General features: G+C 42.7%; 1 protein-coding gene across 4 annotated transcripts in view; it reads left to right on the top strand.

Annotated features, from left to right (window-relative positions):
- Nucleotides 1–21,421, top strand: part of B3GNT2 (UDP-GlcNAc:betaGal beta-1,3-N-acetylglucosaminyltransferase 2) — a 78,980-nt gene that overhangs the window by 46,333 nt on the left and 11,226 nt on the right. Inside the window, exon 2 of one of the 4 annotated variants that reach the window (XM_029593687.1) lies at nucleotides 12,966–13,024. The exons of the other annotated variants lie outside the window; for them this stretch is intronic. The gene's annotated coding sequence lies outside the window, so the exon portion shown is untranslated. The remainder of the gene's footprint in view (nucleotides 1–12,965; nucleotides 13,025–21,421) is intronic. 4 annotated transcript variants of the gene reach the window in all.

Here is a 21,421-nt window from a genome sequence, read left to right as displayed (position 1 = left end):
ATTGTACACACTATTCAAGGTGCTGGTCTCACCATGGAGCGATATACAGAGGCATTATGACATTTTCCTAAACATTCTGTTTGCTTTTTTGACTGCTGCAGCACACTGAGCCGACTATTTTCCACTATGATGCCTAGATCTTTTTCCTGGGTGGTAGCTCCAAATATGGAACCTAAAATAGTTGTAACTACAGCAAAAGTTATTTTTCCCTATATGGCAACACCTTGTTACTGTGCCACATTAAATTTCATCTGCCATTTGGATGCCCAATCTTCCAGTCTTGCAAGGTCCTCCTGTATTGTATCACAATCCTCTTGTGATTTAACTACTCTGAATAATTTTGTAGTATTCGCAAATTTGATAACCTCACTCGTCTTATTCCTTTCCAGATCATTTATAAATATATTAAAGCACCGGTCCAAGTACAGATCCCTGAGGCACTCCACTGTTTACCCTTTTTCCACTGAGAATATTGACCATTTAATCCTACTCTCTTTCCTGTCTAGAATTAGGGTCTCAATTACTGAGCTTGGAAGGGGAGAGGTGGAGGATTGGAAGATTGGTGGGGGAAGGGAGGGAGCTGGGGCAGGGAATTGTTGTGGGGTTTTTTTTTGTTGTTTGCTTTTAAATGCTATGGAGAAATTACGTAGGTTGGGGGTAAGGAGGGGGGGGGATGCAAGTACCTGACCCTTAGTATGGATATTTCTCGCCCTTCTTTTTTTTTTTTTTTGTTGTTGTTGAACAAAATGGACTAAACATACAAGGTGGAGAGTTGTGGTTGAAAGCTGGCTGAAAGGGGTCACTGTGGAAAGAAAATATTGGTTGCCCTGCACCACCTTTTACATCTTTGTATGCTGTAGATTGATGGCGTGTCTGCAACTAGTACTGTGATTCTTGGCAGCAAGCTGAGACGTACTGGCTCAGGCGGGGTGCTCTCATGCTTTGGACCTTTATCAGACTGCCGCTGTAAGGTACACACATTGGAGCGGTCTTTGGAGATGCATGTGGTCCAGCTCTACGTCTGGCAATTCATATGGACATGTCAATCCATTATGGCTTTTTGTGTATTTTGACGGTGATTGATTTCAGGATGATATCCATGGTAGGTCCTGATCAGGGATTCAGGTTTTGTGGGGCAGGTGGTTGGGAGGGTGGAGATTTCTAAGGGGGAGGAGAGCAGAGGCTCAGTCTTGGCCTCAAGGATTCTTTATTCAGGATCGATTGCCAGTTGTATTCCTGAGGTGGTAGTTAATACTGGGTGTGGTGGGTTGGGTGGGAGTTTGGATTAGTGTTTAGGATGAGGGTGTGGGGCAGGGGAAACAGCAAGCTACAATCTTGCTGAGTTATTATTTTTTGTTGGATTGTTAAATGTACAAATACAGAGCTATCAGAGCAGGTTACTACTTAATGTAATCCAAGCAATGTCCTTTTCCTAGGTATGGCATAGGTATATAGGATGATTGTGATAGGCTTGCTATCTACCTTGGTTTGTTTCTTGCTACTATGACATTTAGAGAGACAAATTAACCAGTTTACTCAGAGGGATCTCTTCGCCACTATAAAGGGAGTGTATCTGCAGTTTGCACGTAGAAATAACGCTCCAATTCTCTTTTAAGAGGAGACACCTTAACAAAACAGTGAGGACGGAGAAGTTAGGTTGCTTTGGGAATATGGGTATTATTCATCTTCTTACAATCTTGGAGCAGAAGAGTCTACATTCTAATTGATAGGAATTTACCGTTACAAGTGCACAGAACAAAGGTGGCACTGAGGGGCGATACGTCATACATTTATGAATGTATTTGGTCCAAATATTGATCAGCAAACCTTCTGTAATTTGACTGATACTGTTGCCTTCTTTGGTTTTGAAAATTTATATTGGAGGTGACTGTGGATAGGACCTCTAAGGTTAGTGGAACAAACTCCTTATACTAGTTCTAGAAACATTACTGACACCTTTCATTTATTAGACAGCTGGGGATGTCATCATCCTAGAGACAGGTTTTACTTACTATTCTCCTATAAACATTATCGGGCCGATTCAGTAAAGTCCGCGGGGAGGGGAACACCCGCTCTCCCGGCGCGCGCGATTCTGTATTTAAATTAGGTAGTGCGGCGCAGAAAGGGGCAAAAAGGAGGCGCTAGGGACACTAGCGCGTCCCTAGCGCCTCCTTTTGACCCGGAGTGGCAGCTGTCAGCGGGTTTGACAGCCGATGCTCAATTTTGCCGGTGTCTGTTCTCGAGCCCGCTGACAGCCACTGGCTCGGAAACCAGATGCCGGCAATATTGAGCGTCCAGTTTTCGGCCCGACAGCCGCCGGCCCATTTTAAATTTTTTTTTTTTTTATTCTTCGGGACCTCCGACTTAATATCGCCATGATATTAAGTCGGAGGGTGCACAGAAAAGCAGTAAAAACTGCTTTTCTGTGCACTTTCCCGGTGCCGGCAGAAACTAGCGCCTACCTTTTGGGTAGGCGCTAATTTAAGTAAAATGTGCGGCCTGGCTACACATTTTACTTTCTGTATCGCGCGGGCATACCTAATAGGACCATCAACATGCATTTGCATGTTGAGGGCACTATTAGGTGCCGCGGGTTGGACGCGCGTTTTCTGCCCCTTATTGAATAAGGGGTAAGGGAAAACGCGCGTCCAAGGGCAGGTTAACAGTGTGCTCCATCGGAGCACACTGTACTGTATCGGCCTGTATGTGAATTGACTCTTCATTTTTCTCCTAATGCTTACTCTAGGATCACTACTTGTACAACTTCTGATCACCATTCTATCCAAATCAGTATTAATGTGGGGCCTCCAGGCCCTATGGCCTTTACATGGAAACTGAATACATCTTTTCTTAGGAACATTTCCCCACTTATAGAGTTCCTTACGTTATCATTAAACCCCAACAAGCCATCTTTGATTTTAGGAGATTTTAATTTACACATGAATGATTATCCATTAGACAATACTTGTGCTACTATATTAGAATCATTATCAGCTTTGGGGTACAATCTTTCCTTCCAAAATCCTACACATAAAGCAGGCCATGCAATTGATTTAATTTTCTACAATATTAATCTCTGCAAAAATATCACAACTAATATAACCCAGGTGCCCTGAACTGATCATTTTCTAATGTATACCAAGGCAGAATTTGATTCTCCTTAAAGAACACTTATGCAAAAGACAATGTTTATATGACTTTTCAAACTCAACCTAAATTAGAAGATTTAATTGATGAATTTAAGAATATCAAAGAGACCCAAAGCAAATAACACAGAAGAGTTATCCATGAAATGGATAAGTGTTTGTACAAAAATTGCAAATTATGTCCTTGCACAACCAAAAAAATTATACCTAAAAAGAATCAAAATCCATGGTACAATAAAGAATTAAAAATACAAAAGCAAGCACTGGAGAAGAAATAAGATTGTCCAACTGTTAGGAATGTTTAGATCAACCCTAAACTGTTATAAAAAAAAAAAATATAGAAAAAGCAAAAAACGTTTGTTATAAAAAAAAAAAAATATATTGAGATGTCCTTGCACAATCCCAGAGTACTATTTTCAATCGTAAAATACTTAACTAGAAACCAAACTGACAAAGATAATGGATTAGCTAAAGAGAAATGTAATGAGATTGCTTTTATTTTTCAAAAAGAAAATTGATGAGTTAAATTCAAACCAGGAAATTAAAATGCCCTCCAAATAAGACATAAAATGGAGCTCTTTCGAACCAACTTCATCCCTAGAGATAGAATGAATTAAGACTAAATCCCGCAAAACATCCCATTGATGCTGTTCAAGTTTCTTTTCTCAAATCCATTGCAAGCACAATTGCTCCTTTTATTACTGATTGGAAGAAGGCTCATTTCCAGATATCCTAAAAAAACGCAATAATCAAGCCCATTCTCAAAAAACCTAAACTAGATAGTATACAACTTAGGTTTGAGATTGATCTAAAATTCTTATTTTTAGCTAAGATTTTAGAAAAAGCCATTCAAAAACAGCTAGACAATTTTTTAGAATTCGGTAATTTATTTCCTAATCAGTTTGGTTTTAGAAAACATTTTAATACTGAAACACTTTTAATTGCGCTTACCGATTCTGTTTTAAGGGGTTTTGATACGGGGAAAAGGTATTTGTTATTTTAGACCTATCTGCAGCTTTCGATACTGTTGATCCCAGCATTTTAGTTAATCATTTAAAAGAAATTGACATCACAGATACAGTTCTAGAATGGTTTACGTCCTTCCTTAAAAACTGCTCTTTTCAAGTTAAAATAAAGAACTCAATATCAGAAAAGATTCCTTTACACACAGGAGCACCCCAAGGGTCTACTCTGTCCGCTACTCTTTTTAATATTTATGTACTACCAATTTGCCATCTCCTTAATGGGTTCGGTCTAAAATCTTATCTGTATGCGGACGACATACAATTTTTGGTACCAATTGATAATACTATAGATCAAGCCTTTGATTTTATTAAAATCTATATATCTGCTATAAAAAAAATGTACTACAGTATATGAGGCTAATCTTAAATATGGAAAAAACCAAAATAATTCTACTGGAATGAAAATGTAATTTTAAACCCATCCCAGGTTTGGATCTCGATGCTAACATTAACGGGCCGATACAGTACAGTGCACTCCGCTAACTCTTGATTGGACACACGTTTGACACACTAGCGTTACCCCTTATTCAGTAAGGGGCCAAAAACGCGCGTCCAAACCCCCGAACCTAATAGCGCCCGCAACATGCAAATGCATGTTGAGGGTCCTATTAGGTATTCCCGTGCGATTCAGAAAACAAAATGTGCAGCCAAGCTGCACATTTTGCTTTCAGAAATTAGCGCCTACCCAAAGGTAGGCGCTAATTTCTTCGGGCACCAGGAAAGTGCACAGAAAAGCAGTAAAAACTGCTTTTCTGTGCACCCTCCGACTTAATATTAAGTTGGAGGTCCGGAAAGTTACCAAAAGTGTGCGTTAAAAAAAAATAAAATAAAAAAAAATAAAAATTTTTGAAGTCTGCCCACGGGTCGAAAACCAGACGCTCAATTTTTGCCAGTGTCCGGTTTCCAAACCCGTGGCTGTCAGCGGGCTCGAGAACAGACGCCGGCAAAATTGAGCATCAGCTGTCAAACTCCTAGCGCCTCCTTTTACCTGTTTCTACCGCTGGGCCTAATTTGAATACTGAATCGCACGCACAGGCAAGTGGCCTGTGCGTGCGCTGGGAGAGCGGGCATTCGCCCGCTCTCCCGCAGACTTTACTGTATCGACCCATAAGATAGTACCATCCTTCTTTGCTGGAGACCTTGGGGTTATCCTTGATACTGAGCTCTCTATGAAGAAACATATATCATCCAAATTGAAGGATGACTATTTCAAATTGTTAACCTTGAGAAAGCTGAAACCATTTCTGGACTATTCAGATTTTAGATCTGATTTACAGGCATTAATCTTTGCCAATATCGATTATTGTAATGCAATGCTTTTAGGTTTACCAGCATCTACTATTAGACCTCTCCAGGTATTACAGAGCTCTGTGGCCAGAATACTAACTGGCCAAAGAAAATGTGATCACATTACACCCACTTTGGCTCCCAGAATTTTATTGGGTACAATATAAAACAGTTTGTATAATGCATAATATAATGAAAGAACTGAATGGCTAAATACATCCATATGATTGTACGTTCTGCAAAAAAATTTAAGATCGTATAACAAAGGACTTTTAAATGTGCCAACAATAAAATCCGCTAGACTTGGCCAAGTAAGGGAATGTGTAATATGAATTGCAGGAACAAAGGTGTGGAACTCCCTTCCTACTCAACTGAGACTGCAAGCAGACAAGAAAAATTCAAAGCAGAATTAAAAACTTGGCTCTTTAAATGTGCCTATACAGAGCAAGAGCACTAGTTACGTATTGGCTTATCTTTTCAGCCTGCTTAATAGTCAGAGTTTTTTTAGCTTAGTAATTGTGTTTTATTTTTAATATTTGTTTTAAGTATTGTGCAGTGTCTATATATTCATTTTTAATGCTTTTAACAGCTAAATTGTTTTCTATACTTTTTTCTATACTTTTTTAGCTGTTAATTCTTTTAATATATATTGTATTTCTTTGTAACTGACTGTATATTGTGGGAGGCCATAACAGAATTCAATCTTGAAGGGGACTATACACCAGACTTAATATGGGAAATCTTCAAAGCCTTCCTACATGGTAAAATAAGTTTTATGCCAGCTATCTCTGGAAGGAAAGTAGAAAGGCTGAGGAACTAACAGGCAAAATACAGGAACTAGAAGGTATAGACGTAAGGAGGACTGCTCCAGTCGTACTTACAAGTTGGAAGCTGCCCAGAGTAACGAACAATGGAGGGTAGAAGAAATGGGGGAAAGTGTTAAAATACACAAGGCTGAAATTTAATGAGCATGGTGCCAGACCAGGAGCTATGCTGGCTAGAGCTGTCAAGAAACAGGCAGGTAAATCTAGTATGTATGTAATGAAAGAATGCTCTGGCCAGGCAGTTACAGATCCCTTGGAGATTAAGCGTTTGTTCACTATTACTTTGAATTGTATGATGCTGGTGATCCTGTTGACTCAGATAGGATTGAAGCATTTCAAAACAATTTAAATCCGCTTTAGCTGAATGATATGAAAAAAAAAATTGCAGCCCCTGTTGTGGTTTTGGAAGTTCAAGGTGCAATTAAGGCATTGCCAGGAAGCAAATGTCTAGATCCAGGTGCGTTCCCAATGACATGTTTCAAAAAACATCTGCTGGAAGAGATTTTTATTCTTTCTCTTTTTTTTTTTTGCAAGGGGCAGGGGAACCAGGAAGGTCCCTAGGTACTATGGCCGATGCTGCTGTATTGTTTGTTTACAAAAAGGGCAAGGATCCCTAGGAGCGTTCTTATTAGGCCCATCTGTTTAACTCGAATATTAAAATACCAGCGAAGGTACTCCATTTGCGTCTGGAAGTGGTACTGCTGAGTTTGATTCATGGAGATCAAACTGGATTTGTGAAAGGGAGGGCTTCTGCTAACAATACCAGACGGTGGTTCTAATATCTTGCATGTGGCCGACAGGGGGGTTGCCGCACTGGTAGTGTCCCTGGATGCAAAAAAAAGCTTTTGATAAGCTAGGATGGACCTTCCTTTTTCAGGTTATGAAGCATGTGGGGTTACCAGATTTGTTAATGAAATTCAAGCCATGTATGAGCAACCAAGAACCTGTGTGTTAATTAGTCTTGTTATCCCCTTTTATTACAATAGCATGAGGCACTTGCCACAGCTGTCCTGTCACCTTTGCCTTTTTGACCTGGTCATTAAACCACTGATAGCTGCGGTTCAGCAGCATCCCCGGATTAAGGACATTCGACTTGGAAGGGTGTTGGTGTACTTGATAGACCTTGGGGTGTTTGAGCTGATTTTCCTGTATTTGTTGGATACTCTTGGTACCCTTCTGGGATACAGAGTAAATTATGACAAATCTGAAATTTTTACTCAATAATATATGGTCATATGTGGTCACAGATTTCTCCTATCGGGGATTTATGTTCCAACAGATTATCACAGTTTATTCTCTAGGAATTATGCTGAGCTGATCAGGAAGATTAAGCAAAATTTACATAACTCGGGGGAGTTACCTTTGACTTGGGTGGGTAAAATTAGTCTTTGAAAATGAACGTGCTACCTAAGCTATTGCACCTATTTCAACATAACCTGTGCTGGGATGGAGCACAGGACTTCTGGTCTAAATAGCTTAATTGGCAAGTTTCTTTGGAATTACAAAGAGGCTAGGATTAAATTAAGACAGCTGTGCAGGAGCAAGGATCAGGGGAGAATGGCTTTGCCCAGTTTTCATCTATATTAATGGGGTCTGCCTTCAGACTTGGATCTGTTAGTGCTGGAAAGAGAGCAGGCAGATGTGGCTAAGCTGGTGATATTTCCTTTGTCTCCTGATTAGACTCATAGATGCAGAGTGAGCACATTTGGAGACATATCAAATACTTGGGGTTAGATGGTGAAACTTTATTGCTGATCTCCCTTCTCTCTGATAAGCCACTGCACTTTTCTCCCTGTTTTTTTTAAGGAATGGAAGAAGCAGGGATTAATTATTCTCTCAGCTATGGGAGGATGGAGGCATTCAGGCTTTTCAAACGTTGAGGGAGGATTTTGATCTTAGCCCTGAAACTCGCGCCCAGTATCTGTAGCTGTGTCATGCTTTGGCTAGATGTCTTAACTTGGTGCAGCCTTTGCATGCCTTGAAACGGTATGGAGAAATATGTTAGTGATCTAGGTGTGTGGATTCGAGGTATGGCTCATATACATCAAGGTATCCTAGAACGGAATTGTACACCATAATCCCTTATTGGTGCTTGGAATACAGATTTAAGTAAGGAGATGTGGCATAAAGACTAGAAAACTATCTGGGTGTCTGCATCACCTCTCTCTATTTGTGCTAGACATACTGTGTGGATGATAAGTTTGTTACATAGAACCTACAGAATGCCAGTTCATTACTTGAAAATATTTCCTGAAGCTGATCTTTTGCTGGCGAGGATGTGGGGAGGTCGATACCTTTATACATATGTGGTAGTATTGTACAAATGTCAGCTATTTTTGGTCCTTGGCCACACACAACGATTGCTGATATAGGTGGGATTCCTGATTCATATTGGATCATAGCTGGAATTGTTGGGTAGATGGGTGGGCCCCCCTGATCCCAGTCAAAAGCAGGAGTCTGGTGGGCCACTTGTTGGCGACTAGATTTATTATTGCCACCTTTTGGAAATCAAGCCCTCCTTTGGAGGGTCCAGGTACTTGAGATAGCTGACACAGAGAAGCTGCGTTTATAAGCTGAAAAATGAGAAGTTTAAATACCAGCAAATATGGGGCCCATATTTGGAATACTATGGGCAACTACAATTGGTTCATGGCTACCATGACAATATATGCTCAGTTGCTCATGTAAACAAGATCTTTTGTATTTGAGGTTTTTGTAGTACTGATAATATAAGCAGCCATATGTATTGGTTAAATATAGCTGCCCTGTACGCTGGGGAAAAGTTAAAAAAAAAAAATTAAAGTTTATAAAACATTTAAAATGTATCTTGATAAAATGATCAGGACAAAAATGGACAATCAGGTTGCTACGTTTAAGGGAAAAAAAAATCAAATGTATGAATTCAAATTGGAGAATATAGTGGGCTCGATAGTAATGCAGAAAAAGCTCAGAGGATTATAGTCAAAAGCTCATGGTTTCCCAGAATTCTGTGGCAGTTTCCATGGAATCACAGGAAACTAGGAGCTTTCACTATAACTCTCTGATCCTTTTTCTGCATTACTGTCGAGCCAGTTTATTCTCCAATTTGTTTTCATACATTTTTTTCCCTTAAGCTTAGTAATCTGATGTCCATTTTTGTCCTAATTGATCATTTTATGAAGATACACTTTAAATGTTTTCTAAGACTTCTGTTTTTAATAACAGCATGGCAATACAATACTATATCACCTTAATCCATGCTTCTACAATGTTGTATTTGGTTGATTACATGAGGTAGTACTGGTGACAGATTGACTTGATGCATTCAGTATCTTGTTCTCCAATCACCCAGGCACCTTTCTTATTTTGAATTTCCATCCCTCCTTCCATGGTAGCTGTAAGAATATTCTCTGCTACCAGGCATGGCCTTAATTAAAATACTAGAGAGAGAGAGAGACTGCAAATTGTTAAGAACCTTAGAGCTCCTCTGCATCTTTGCTTTAGGGAGAAGTACATTTTACTCTGTACTTGCTTAGAGCATATGTACTCTTGCTTGCATATGACTTTGCCACTGGCAATGGATTTCTTTTTGTTACCTGTACTTTGGCTGCAGGGTGTGGAATTGGGAGGGTGAGGTAGAGGGAGAGAGTAGCTGCGGTCACTTTGGGGCAACCATTTGTGTAGCTGCAGGCTCTTCAATCACTTTGGGGCAGCCATTTGTTTCACCCACTTGTCTGCAGGGTTTATTTTTCGTGAGGCCCATGTCTTCTGCCTCCCAGTCACACCAGATGTCAAAGTGCATAGCTGCCTTCAGGAGCCACTGCTTGCCCTTTGGAAGACCGTTCTTGGAGGGTCTTGGGCACCCTCTTGGCTGGCCTGAAGGGGAATCTAATGGTTCAGATTTTATCATTTTAAAAGGGACTTTTGTGCCATAGGCAGAATTTTTTTCATTTTTCCTAATCCTACAGTCAGCCACTTGCTGAACAACCATCCATCATTCTGAACTTTGAATTTTGTGTATGGTTTCACTTAGACACTGAGAGAAAATTCTCTGACCCCTTTACTGGAATGGCAGCTAACCCTTCTGGGCAGAACAGAGGTAGGTGAGCCTATGACTCCTCAGACTCTGTACTTATCGCCTGTCTCAACTTGGGGCAGATCTAGGCCCAACAAAACTCCTAAGTGGAGCCTCCAAGGAATCTAATCAGAAAATTGTACCTTAAATGTGTTGGAGAGGATTGTACTGGATCTGGTGGGGTTGTGGTGGAAAGTATTGAAAAGGGTGGTATGTGTTGGTGAGGATTGTAATTGCTTGGGGGAAAAGGGCATGCAGGAGGCATGGTGGGGAAAGAGTTTGTGTTTGGAAAGGGTTGTGAGGGAGTGCCACTGGTTGAGGTCTGTCGGAATAACTAGGTACGTTGTGGGGGAGGGGGGACATCTAAAAGAAGAGGAAAAATCATAGGTATTTGCAAATGAAGACTTATGAAGCCAGAATCCCTATCCTGGTTCTGACTGAGCTGGAGACACCCCCTCCACCCCCACACACTAGTTAGTACCCTAGGCAGGTATGATATTAGCCCCCCCTCCCCATTTTTAAACAGAATATTTGGGGGGGAAACCTCTCAAAACAGTTCCCCAGTGTAGATCAGCAGGGTCCTAGTCTTACTTTTCCTGCTGACATAATAGCTCTGATAGCTCCTGACACTTCTGTATTAATAGATTTACTTTACTCCTTAATGGATTGGCTCAGTGACGGACCAAGCTCTGTTTGGAATATTTTGTTCAAGTGGGGGATGCAGGGTGTGAGCCTCCACCTTTGAAGAGAGCAGTATGTGAGAGTGTGGGTGGCCACTGCTTGGCAGCTACTTTTTTGCATGATAGGGCAAGTTTAGGCCAGGGTTTTTTCCTATCTTGAGTTAATTGGATAGCTTTACTTGGCTAGCACTAAATATTGGTGCTAACTGGGAAAAACTAAAGCTATGCCCCCATCGTGCTGTGTTTTTAATGTTTTTTATTTTTAGATCTGCCTAAGTGCTGGGTAATGATTTACACAGCTATAATTTGCTCATTCAGTAGGGTGGGATATTTAAAACTCTGTCTGGCTGAGACCCAAACTTATCTGGACAGACACCTTTGAACATGTTACCCCATTAATTGTAGCTGTAGGAAAACAAAACTGGGAAGATTCTGTAGCTAAAGTTATTGAGACCGAGGTTTTCTATACATCAGTGTTTAAAAAATTAAGGAAATAGTTTAATATGCTAATTTGCTGAGAGAATTCTTTTCTAGGCTGCACTCAGCAGAGCAGGGGTATTCGGAGAGAGGTGTGGGGTTTTTTTTTTTTTTTTTTTTTTTGCTAACTTACAACTTCCCAAATTAACATCTGAACCCTTAATGCCCCATTTGTATCTGTTCTTTACAGGAGGTATTTGAAACCGCAGCCAAGTCACAAAGTATGCTTAAAGCTTCTAAAGCTACTCTAATCACTATAATTTTATAAAGAAGGAAAGGGTTCCCAGTTCCAGACAGCAATTAGCTCTCCTTAACCAGTATATCAGGTTGGATGCTAAAATCATAACTGAAAGGAATATTTTCATATCTGATTGCAGGGAACCAAGGGGTTTGTTCAGAAGAAGCATGCTTTATTTAATTTCAGGAAATCTGTGGCAGCATTGGCACAGGGATTGACATTTTATTTTATGTTAATTACCGTATTTTTCGCTCCACAAGAAGCACCTAGGATTCAGGGGAAGTGTGCTAAACAGGCTCTGTTCCTGGGCTTCTGTGCGTCTTATGGAGCAAATTAGAGGAGTGCATAAAATTCATTTTTTTTTTTTTTTTTTTTGTCCCCATTTCATTTTTGGGTCTGGGGAGGGCCATTTTGTCCACTCCCCAGATCAGAAAACTTTTATAGCTCTCTTTCTGTGAAAACCCCCCAGCCCTTTAAATTTAATTAACTACAGGCCCCCCCCCCCCCAAGACCTGCCAAAAGTCCCTGGTGGTCCAGCGGGGGTCCGGGAGCGATCTCTTGCACTTGGGCCGTCGGCTGCCAGTAATCAAAATGGCGCCGACGGCCCTTTGCCCTTACTAAGTCGCAGGGGCCGACCAATGGCAGCAGTAGCCCCTGTGACATAGTAAGGGTGTAAAGGGCTATCTGCGCCATTTTAATTACTGGCAGCAGACGGCCCAAGTGCAGGAGATGGCTCCCGGACCCCCACTGGACCACCAGGGACTTTTGGCAGGTCTTGGAGGGGTCAGGAGGGTGGGGGGGGTTCTTTTTTTTTTTGTTTTTATATATATTCGCTCCATAAGACCACAGACATTTTCCCCCCCACTTTTGGGAGGAAAAAAAAGTGCGTCTTATGGAGCGAAAAATACGGTAGTTAAGATGCTGAAAAGACATTTTACCAGGTGGTTTGGTCCTATCAAAATTTAGTTTAAGAAAAGTGTGGAGTTCCAGGCTGTGTTAGATAACATAATTTTTTTCTTCCTTCTCCATATCATTCTAAATAACAGGAGATTCTTCTTAGTCTTTTATTTTTCCCTAAAAAAAAAGAGGCTTATGATTAGCTTCAGAAAGCATTGAGGCTCTAGTTAGGTGAGCAGTGCAGCTGGAATTTGGGGGGTAAGTGCACTTTTCTGGGGGTGAATTTTGCTTGACTGGCATTCAGTTTTGTTTTTTGTTTTTTTTATTTCTCATTTAGTGCGATGTTCCAATGGAGAAGGAGTAGGGCTGATGACGTGTGGTTTGCCTCAAAATAAGGGAAGTATTTTGGGAGACTTCAAAGGCCTCAGACTCTTAGACTCTTGGTGGGACTGGCTGCTATGGGGGTCAGTCACTTTCCTTCTGTCTGGAGAGCAGGATGCTGGAGTCATCAGAGGTTGTGGTTTTGGTGGGAACAGCTGCTGGGCTCTTAGGGCAGTTGGCCTCTGTACAGCTAGGCTGTTTGGATCACCCAGTATTCTCTGCAGTTGGGAGCAAGGAAGCTTCTTTCCCTTCAGGCATTGCATCTTTGGGAGACTTTACCCTGAGGTTCTTCAGGTTTTTCCACCAGGTTTTCTGCTATTCAGAGGCCTGGTGAAGGGAGGGAAGGCTTCATGGTTTTCTGGAATAGGTCTTTTCCCAGGGTACCCCCGAAAGAGTCAGGGAGGCTTCTGATTCAGGGATACATATATCCCTCTCTGCACAAGGAGCCATATTTGGAGGGTCTGGATGAGTTTATGGATATAGGTAGCATGGTCTGCTTGGTGGAAGGGTAATTTGCTCTGTAAGGGAGGATGATTCTGTTCACTGTCCAATAGAGATGAGGTAGTGTCCCTCATTGAGCAGATAGATGCTGTCCTAAGAATTTCAGAGGAAAAGGCTGAAGAGGCTCCTGTTTGGGATCTTATCATAGGATTATCTAAGCCTGCCAGGGCTTTTCCCCTTTATGCCAAGTTGGAGGAGATGCTGTTGGGGGCATCAATCCCCAGATTCTGGGCTCAAGAGTTAAACTTTTTGGCAAACAATTCCACTCTTGCAGGATGCATTACAATGTTCATTTCAAATGCCAAGGTGGATCAGGTCTCAGTTTCTAGGAGAGCTACTATCCTGGTGGAAGGAGGTATTTCTGTTAAAGGATCCTCAAGACAAGAGGATTGAGATTCCTCTATAGCACGTTTACTACTACTGCACTGGCAGTACAGATTTGTGGCGACCTCTTGGCACAAGCTCTTCTACATTGGATGCAGCAATTCTCACAAGACAAGCAGGATGGTAGTCCTCACACGTGGGTGACGACAGGATGGAGCCCAATCACAGACACTTCTGTCAAAGTTTCTAGAACTTTGACTGGCACCACTGAGCAACCCTGCATCCAGCAGGGGTCCCCTCACGGATTCTGGAGCTCTGTGAGTTTACCTCGCAACTTTTTTCCTCATGGAATTCAAACTTTAAATTTAAAAAAATTGTCCCTATCCCAGGGTCCCCCACCGACCTTCTTCGCCGGTAAATTTCTTCCCGTCGTTTTATGGTCTGTTCCCAGCAAGGTTCTCTCAACAGTACTGGCAAATGACTCCAAAAAGCCACAGGGCCCGCTTGGAGAAGATGGAACTCCTTTTCAAAGTATTTCCATAGACTTCGGCTAAGCTGGCATAGAGTCAAAAACCTCCCTCTTCAAAGACTCCGTTACCACCAAAGTCTAAATGACAAAAACCTGCCGATGATATCACTTCACCTTCCTTGTCCCGGTCCAAGGCATAGACATCTTCCTCCTTGATGCCAGAAAAAGAGCGGACCAACCATCGAGAGAAGCATCGCCATCGACGTAATGCTTCCTCCGATGTCTGAACCGGAAGGCCATCGGCATAGACTGAGCCACCAGCTAAAAGGTCCCGAGGAGACTAGGCCCCATCCCCGTCTGGACTCGGGACAATGAGGCGCTCCCCCGCCAGTACCAGTGCAGGGATCCAGAACTCCATCCCCGATGGCTGTGCCTCCCATGCCAGCTTCTTGGGCGGAATTGGACAGGATTGTCCAAGAGGCAGTGCTTCAAGCTTTTACGAGGATTCCAGTCTCCACCGGCACCGGCCCCATACCGGTGCCCGATCCGATGCCTACAATGCTGGCGCCACTTCTGGATAGACTGGACTCATGAATCTGTGCTCTGCCATCAACACTGTTTCCAGCCATGCCATCAGCTCCTGCGAAGCCACCGATTCCGATGCAGATTCCATTATCCTCTGAGGAACAGAATCTACCGATGCCAGAGCCAGTTCCAGGACCATCTGGCTGTTTACCACCTCACCGTCCTTCGAAAACACAGATGCCATCACCATCCTCTGTTCCCCCATCAATGCCACCTCGATTCCCATCTGTGCCACCTCCAGATCTGGCTGGATTTGGACCTAAACATGAACTTGAAGGTCCTAGAGGTGCTGGTGATCAACCTTATAATACCTGGGGAGATGATTCTACAGATTCTGATGATTCAGAAGAACTTCTCTGAGCCTTCACCCCCAGAGGAACATAGTCTCTCCCCACCTGAGGACTTGAAGTTTGCAAACTTCATAAAGGAAATGTCTGAGACCATTCCCTTTAATTTACAAACAGAAGAGGATGCCAGACACAAAATGCTTGAAGTGTTGTAATTTATAGAATCACCTAAGGAGGTCATGGCAGTCCCAGTTCATGAAGTGCTGCTGGACTTGCTACACCGTAACTGGGAACATCCTGGCTCAATTCCTCCAGTAAACAGCAAAGCTGATGCCATTTATCTAGTGCAATCAGCCCTCTGATTCCAAAAAACACAACTGCCTGACCAGTCTGTCATTGTGGAGTCTGCTCAAAAGAAATCTAAAAGAACCAGGCACCTCCTAGTAAAGAGCAGGAATCATTAGACGCCTTCAGACAAAGAGTCTTCCATGGATCAATGCTCATAGCATGCATTGCAGCATATCAACTGTATATGACGCAGTACTCCAGAAACCTCTGGAATAGGGTATAGGAGTATTCTGAATCTCTACCTGACAAATACCAGGAAGGTCTTAACATCCTTCTCAAAGGTCTAGATGCTGGCAAGCATGAGATAAGAGCAGTGTATGATATCTTTTGATACCGCCTCCAGGGTTTCTGCAGCAGGCATAAGTGCCAGACATTGGGCATGGCTCAGATGACACTAAGATCTGCAACAGAGTGGACATGCCAGAAGGAGTGGAGAGAATGAGACGGGATTTATGGAAGCTGGAAGAATGGTCTAAGATATGGCAGCTGAGATTCAGTGCCAAGAAGTGCAGAGTTATGCATATGGGGAGTGGAAATCCGAATGAACTGTATTCGATGGGGGGAGAAGGGCTGATGTGCACGGAGCAGGAGAGAGACCTTGGGGTGATAATGTCTAATGATCTGAAGTCTGCGAAACAATGTGACAAGGCGATAGCTAAAGCCAGAAGAATGCTGGACTGCATAGAGAGAGGAATATAGAGTAAGAAAAGGGAAGTGATTATCCCCTTGTACAGGTCCTTGGTGAGGCCTCACCTGGAATACTGTGTTCAGTTCTGGAGACTCTATCTCCGAAGAGATAGAGACAAGATGGAGGCGGTCCAGAGAAGGGCGACCAAAAAGGTAGGAAGGTCTTCATCGAATGACTTATGAGGAGAGATTGAAGAATCTAAATATGTATACCCTGGAGGAAAGGAGGAGCAGAGGTGATATGATACAGACTTTCAGATACTTGAAAGGTTTTAATGATCCAAAAACGACAAACCTTTTCCATCGGGGAAAAAAATCAGCAGAACCAGGGGTCACGATTTGAAGCTCCAGGGAGGAAGACTCAGAACCAATGTCAGGAAGTATTTCTTCACGGAAAGGGTGGTGGATGCCTGGAATACCCTTCCGGAGGAAGTGGTGAAGACCAGAAGTGTGAAAGACTTCAAAGGGGTGTGGGATAAACACTGTGGATCCATAAAGTCTAGAGGACGTGAATGAATGTGGAAAAAAAGGATTTGCATTCACAAAAAAGCGGGGAGTAGCTTGCTTGTACAGCAGTTACTACCCCAAACCAAATAAGCCTGATACTTCACTTTCAATGCATATCCAGCATAGCTCTCTGCTTCAACGGCAGGGGAGAAAGTCTGATACTTCACGCATATTCAGCATAGCTCTCTGCTTCAACGGCAGGGGCAATGAAGAAAAGTGGATCTATATACAGACATCCAACAAGGACTGAATTACATAGTCTGGGTAAACAAATAAGCATGGGTGTAGCTTGCTTATTGCGGCAGTTACTACCCCTAACTGATTAAGCTAGATATTTCACTTAAATGCAGCTCCAACGCTGCTGTCTACATTAATGGTGGGGGTGGAAGGAAAATAGAACCAAAAGGTTACTAAGAGCCAAGAGTAACAGATAAGTATGAGAAAATAAGTGCGAAACTTGCTGGGCAGACTGGATGGGCCGTTTGGTCTTCTGCCTGGAGGGAAGTTCCAGACGCTCTGGTGTTGCCTGTAGGCAGTTGCCTGCAGCAGTTTTAGTGGGAATGGACCCACATAACTTTAAGACCAGTGGGCGATGTTCAACATGGTTATGCTCTAGAGTTGGCCATTCTGGTTCCTGATGCTTTTATGGTTTCTCCTTGTTCCTTAACCACTAAAAGCTTGGCAATTTAGGTCATGCTCCAGAGGCTGCAGCTATTAAAGGCTGATGGTTCCAATTCCATGTAAAGCACAAAGTTGCAGATGATATTTCATCTATTTCATAGTTCCAAGGGAGGACTTCACCTGCAGGCCAATCCTTGATCTAAACTGAGTAAACAGCAGCCACAGGAAGAGAAGATAAAAAAAAAAAAGTGAAATGGTCCTTACAACATGTAGTATCAAAATTCATTAAATTTTATTCAAACTCCACAGACTTTTTGAATTAAAAAGTCCACTTAGACAAAGATAGTCCCCCAACATGGTCACCATGTTTCGCCCCCATGGGCTGCATCAGGAGGGGCCATTAAGTATAATTCAAATAGGCTGGCTTCGCAGACAAAACATGACTGTTTAAGGGGGACACTACCTTCGTCTAAGTGGACTTTTTAATTCAACATGTTTGTGGAGTTCAAATAAAATTTAGATAATGCACGTTGTAAGGACCATTTCACTTTCTTCATGCTCTCTTCGTGTGGTGTTCCTATATCGAGCGTTGAACTTTCCTCTGCCGTTCTGAGGCTCCCATTTCAGAATGTAATCTCTTCAGTCAGTTATAGGTTACGGTTCAGGAGGGTGAATATTTTGCCTGTCTGGATCTGTCCGAAGCATCTTTTTACATTCTGATAAGGATCTTCAGAGGTTTCTTTGGTTTTGCATTCTGAACCAATGTTTAGTTCAGGGCGCTTCCCTTTTTGGCTTGGCTGTGACTCCAAGAACTTTCACCAAGGTTATGATGGTGGTAACTGCATATCTGAGAGAAAGGAATCCATGGATTCCCTCCAATCTAGATGATTATTGGTTCTGGTCCAAATCTGATCAAGAAGGTATAGGTGCTTCTGACAGAATTGTTTAGCTGTTTGGGCTGGGTAATCAATGTCACAAAAAGTAACCACCTTCCCTCTCAGTCTTTGGAATATCTGGGAGCTCAGTTTAATATGAGGATAGGATGTCGTCCTGACTTCAGAAAGAGTTGTAAAAATAGTAGGCCATAAGAACAGGTGCAGAGGTGATCTGTTCAAGGAGCTCCAAGTGTTTGGGATTACCTTCAGTTGCTGGGCTCTGTGGTTGCCACATGGATCTGTTTCTTCATATGCCTCTCCTGCAGGCCACTCTACATATATGATGATCGCTCTAATCCCAGGATTACAAGTGTTGTCTTCCTCTCTCTGCTGTGTTGAGGGAGGATATCGCTTGGTGGATAACTCCTCAGAATTCATTGAAGAACGTGCGTCTGGAACTTCCCTCCAGGGATATTTTAATCATCATGGATGCGAGTCTGTTAATCTGGGGAGCACACGGTCTGGATCAGGTAGCACAAAGGAGAAGACCACCTGGTCCATAAACAAGCTAAAGGGTAGCTCTGTTGCAGCTTCTTCCCTTAGTAAAGGGGAAGGCAGTAAGAGTGCTCTGTCATTGTGACAGCAATAGTGTATGTGAACAGGGGGGTGGGGGTCAGAGCCTGGGGATGTCTGAGGAACCAGTCTCCTAGTCTGCTGCACAGAAGAGAATCTTACAAGTATCAGCACATATTGCAGGGCAGGAGAATGTTCAGGCAGACTCTCAGCAGAGAGTTGTTGGATCCAGGAGAATGGGAACTCTGTCAAGGTGCATTTCAGATGATAGTGGGCCAAAGGTCTTCCTCAAGTGGATTTCATAGTGACTTGCAAAAATGCCACAGTCCACCACTTCTTCAGTAATCACAGGAAAGTCCGATCCTCAGACATAGACATGCTAGTCCCACAGATAACGTTAACTACAGATGCATCCACCTTGGGTTGGGGAGCCCACACAGACAATCTCCAAACCCAGGGGACTTGGACAAAACTCGAAGCAACTTTTCAAATCAATTTCCTGGAGCTTCGAGCTATACGTTATGCGCTGCATGCGTTCAAGGACTGCCTTTCATACAAGACTGTTCTCATCCAAACGGACAACACAGTAGCCATGTGGTACATCAACAAACAGGGAGGTACGGGCTCATATCTCCTTTGTCAGGAAGCTGCACAGATTTGGGGCTGGGCCCTGCACCACTCAATGTTTCTTCGGGCCACTTATCTGGCAGGAATTCACAATGTAGTAGCGGATTGACTCAGTCATCAGTTCCAACCACACGAATGGTCCCTGGATCCCTCAGTAGTGACCAGGATATTTCAACGTTGGGGACAACCAACAATAGACCTCTTTGCGTCACATCTGAATCACAAAGTGGATGAATTTTGTTCTCTACACACACAGAACAATCAGCCAGCTAAGGATGCCTTTGCTCGCCCTTGGAACTCAGGCCTACTATACGCGTATCCTCCGATGCCGCTCATAACCAAAACTCTAGTGAAGCTACAACAGGACAAGGGGTCCATGATACTCATAGCCCCATTTTGGCCTCGACAAGTATGGTTTCCCACACTTCTAGACCTGTCAGGTATCCCATTCGCCTGGGAGTAGCTCCCACTCTCATAACTCAGGATCAGGGTCGGTTGCGCCATCCCAGCCTTCAATCCCTATCACTGACAGCATGGATTTTGAAAGCTTGATTTTACAACCACTCAATCTTTCAACCAATGTATCCCAAGTGCTTATAGCTTCACGTAAACCTTCCACACGAAAGAATTATTCTTCCAAATGGAAAAGATTTACTTTGTGGTGCAGGCAAAACCATATTGATCCTTTCACTTGCCCCACTACTTCTAGACTACTTATACCATCTTTCAGACTCTGGTCTCCAGACTTCATCTGTAAGAGTACATTTAAGTGCAATCTCGGTTTTCCATAACAAAATAGGAGATGCACCAGTCTCCACACAACCTCTTGTCAGTAGGTTTATGAGAGGTTTAACTCGGCTTAAACCACCAATTCGGCCACCAGTCACAGAATGGGATCTGAATTTGGTATTAACAAGACTCATGCGTTCTCCTTTTGAACCCATAGATTCCTGTGATCTTAAATTCCTCACAAGGAAGATTATCTTCCTCATAGCCATTACATCAGCTAGGAGGGTTAGTGAGTTACAAGCACTTGTAACATACGCACCCTACACAAAATTCCTACATAAGAGTAGTTCTCCGTACACATCCAAAATTCCTTCCCAAGGTAGTTACGGAATTCCACTTGAACCAATCCAAAGTTTTACCCACTTTCTTCCCAAGGCCCCATTCTCACCGAGGAGAACAGGCTTTACATATCTTGGACTGTAAACGTGCTCTATCCTTTTATTTAAACCGCACTGCAGTCCACAGGAAATCCAATCAACTTTTTGTTTCTTATGATCCAAACAAACCGGGAAAAGCAGTGGGTAAACATACTCTATCCAATTGGCTAGCAGATTGCATACAGTTTTGCTATGAAAAAGCAGGCCTTCCTCTCCAAGGGCGAGCAAAGGCACACTCAGTAAGAGCAATGTCAACTTCAGTAGCACACTATCGTTCAGTGCCAATTCTTGACATATGTAAAGCAGCAACATGGCGTTCTCTTCACACCTTTGCAGCTCATTACTGTTTGGACAAACAAGGACGACAAGATTCAGCTTATGGACAATCTGTCTTAAAGAACTTGTTTCCAGTTTAAACCCAACTCCTTCTACAACCAACAATACTTCGCTGTTGCCTCAATACAAAATGACTCAGCATCTAGCTTGCTAATCACCCATATGTGAGGACTAGCATCCTGCTTGTCCTGGGATAAAGCAAAATTGCTTACCTTGTAATAGGTGTTATCCCAGGACAGCAGGATGTAGTCCTCATGAAACCCACCCGCCACCCCGCAGAGTTGGGACTCAGATTTTTTTTTCTTTTATTTTTACTAAAGCTTATTGCTACATATGAGACTGGAATGAGACCCCTGTGGCAGAGCATATCATGGCATGCTCAGTAGCCTCAGGCTGCCAGTCAAATGTTTCTAGAAACTTTGACAGAAGTTTTCCCGCGATAGGGCTCCATCAGTGATGTCACCCATATGTGAGGACTACATCCTGCTGTCCTGGGATAACACCTA

The sequence above is a fragment of the Rhinatrema bivittatum genome, chromosome 3 (genome assembly GCF_901001135.1).
Source record: "Rhinatrema bivittatum chromosome 3, aRhiBiv1.1, whole genome shotgun sequence".
NCBI lineage: Eukaryota > Metazoa > Chordata > Amphibia > Gymnophiona > Rhinatrematidae > Rhinatrema > Rhinatrema bivittatum.
The sequence above is the reverse complement of the archived record's forward strand: the minus strand, read 5'-3'. Positions and strand labels throughout refer to the sequence as shown.